The sequence below is a fragment of the Rhinoraja longicauda genome, chromosome 19 (genome assembly GCF_053455715.1).
Source record: "Rhinoraja longicauda isolate Sanriku21f chromosome 19, sRhiLon1.1, whole genome shotgun sequence".
Lineage (NCBI taxonomy): Eukaryota > Metazoa > Chordata > Chondrichthyes > Rajiformes > Arhynchobatidae > Rhinoraja > Rhinoraja longicauda.
Genome location: NC_135971.1, coordinates 39,036,506 through 39,039,271, shown reverse-complemented (window position 1 = coordinate 39,039,271; position 2,766 = coordinate 39,036,506).

Genomic DNA, 2,766 nt, shown 5'->3' with positions numbered 1-2,766 from the left:
CCTCAAAGCAGAAACCCCGCAAACTTGTCCCGCTCTCCACCGACGCTCCTGGACCGGCGGTGGGACACGGCGGCCCTGGGGGAGAGAGAGAGTTGGTCACAGAGCGACGCCAGCCCACCCGTGTAGCAGTAATACCGACCCCCGCCCCCCCACCGGGAATAACACCCACTCCCCCAGCACCACAGGACAGCCCAGCACAACAATAGGCCCTTCGGCCCACACTGTCTGTGCCGACCGTGCCGCCAAGACCAACTATCTGCCCGCGCGTCACCCCCCCCCCTCCGCTCCCCGCATCTCCACGCGTCCATCCAAAAGCCTCTTTAATGCCACTGTCGTGTCTGTGTCGCCCCCTCCCCCTCAATTATCAGCAATAAACCCACCCCCACCCCGGGAATAACAGCCCCTCCTCCGGAAACACCCACCCCCTCAATTATCAACAATAAACCCATCCCCGCACACACACACCGAAACAACCCCCCCCAACACACAAACCGCAGCCCCTCCCCCCACGGGATGTATCTCCACCCTCGCAACTTGGAATCACATTCACCACCCCCCCCCGCCGGGAATAACCCCCCCCTCCCCCCACCGGTGATAATCCCCCAATGGGAATTAAACTCACTGCCCCCCCGTCCATCAGAATAATCCCCCGCACAGTGGAATTAACACACCCCCCCTCCCGTCTCCGGGTGTGGGGTGTGGGGTGTGGGGTGCGGGTTGGGTGGGGCGCCGGCTCGGTTCCTACCTCAGGCTGGAGCAGAGGATGTTGATGAGTTTTCCCGGAGCTCCGAGGCTGCGGAGGGAAGGAGCGCCGTTACACGTCTACTGGCAACGCCGTGGCTGCAGCGAGGCGCGGACGGCCGGACACGCGCACACGGCCACATGCGCGCACACGGCCACATGCGCGTACACGCGAGCACGGGCACGCGCACAGAGGTACGGGGACTCGCGCGGGCACGGGCCCCGGGGGCGATAATGGGGACGCGCACAGACGGGCACAAATACGCAGAAACGTGCACAGATACGCAGGGTCACACGGGCGCGCGCAGTGACATACGGAGAATAGATGCAGGAGGAGGCCATTCGGCCCTTCGAGCCAGCACCCGCCATTCAATGTGATCATGGCTGATCATTCTCAATCAGTAGCCCGTTCCTGCCCTCTCCCCATACCACCTGACTCCGCTATCCTTAAGAGCTCTATCCAGCTCTCTCTTGAATGCATTCAGAGAATTGGCCTCCACTGCCTTCTGAGGCAGAGAATTCCACATATTCACAACTCTCTGACTGAAAACGTTTTTTCCTCATCTCAGTTCTAAATGGCCTACCCCTTATTCTTAAACTGTGGCCCCTTGTTCTGGACTCCCCCAACATTGGAACATGTTTCCTGCCTCTAACGTGTCTGACCCCTGAATAATCTTATACGTTTCGATAGGATCCCCTCTCATCCTTCTAAATTCCAGTGTATACAAGCCTAGTCGCTCCAGACTTTCAACATATGATAGTCCCGCCATTCCGGGAATTAACCTAGTAAACCTACGCTGCACGCCCTTAATAGCAAGAATATCCTTCCTCAAATTTGGAGACCAAAACTGCACACAGTACTCCAAGTGCGGCCTCACTAGGGCCCTGTACAACTGCAGAAGGACCTCTTTGCTCCTATACTCAATTCCTCTTGTTATGAAGGCCAACATTCCATTGGCTTTCTTCACTGCCTGCTGTACCTGCATGCTTCCTTTCAGTGACTGATGCACTAGGACACCCAGATCTCGTTGTACGTCCCCTGTTCCTAACTTGACACCATTCAGATAATACTCTGCCTTCCTATTCTTACCACCAAAGTGGATAACCCACACTTATCCACATTAAACTGCCTCTGCCATGCATCCGCCCACTCACACAACCTGTCCAGTCACCCTACAACCTCATAGCATCTTCCTCACAGTTCACACTACCACCCAGCTTTGTATCATCAGTCGATAATTTCCCGTTTTCCTCTCTCCCTCCTTTCTTAAAACGTGGGACAACATTAGCTACCCTCCAATCCACAGGAATTGATCCTGAATCTATAGAACATTGGAAAATGATCACCAATGCGTCCACAATTTCTAGTGCCACCTCCTTAAGTACCCTGGGATGCAGACCATCAGGCCCTGGGGATTTATCAGCCTTCAGTCCCATCAGTCTACCCAACACTATTTCCTGCCTAATGTGGATTTCCTTCAGTTCCTCCGTCACCCTAGGTTCTCTGGCCACTAGAACATCTGGGAGATTGCTTGTATCTTCGTTAGTGAAGACAGATCCAAAGTACCGGTTCAACTCGTCTGCCATTTCCTTGTTCCCCATAATAAATTCCCCTGCTTCTGTCTTCAAGGGACCCACATTTGCCTTGACTATTATTTTCCTCTTTACATACCTAAAAAAGCTTTTACTATCCTCCTTTATATTATCGGCTAGTTTACGGGACAGGCGGGCGCGCACACGGCCACATGCGCGTACACGCGAGCACGGGCACGCGCACAGACGTACGGGGACGCGCACAGGCGGCCACAGCGCAGAAACGTGCACAGATACGCAGGGACACTCGGGCGCGCGCAGGTCCTTCTACAGTTGGTCCTTCTACAGTTGTTCCGGGCCCTGGTGAGACCGCACCTGGAGTACTGTGTGCAGTTTTGGTCTCCAAATTTGAGGAAGGATATTCTTGCTATGGAGGGCGTGCAGCGTAGGTTCACTAGGTTAATTCCCGGAATGGCGGGGCTGTCGTATGTT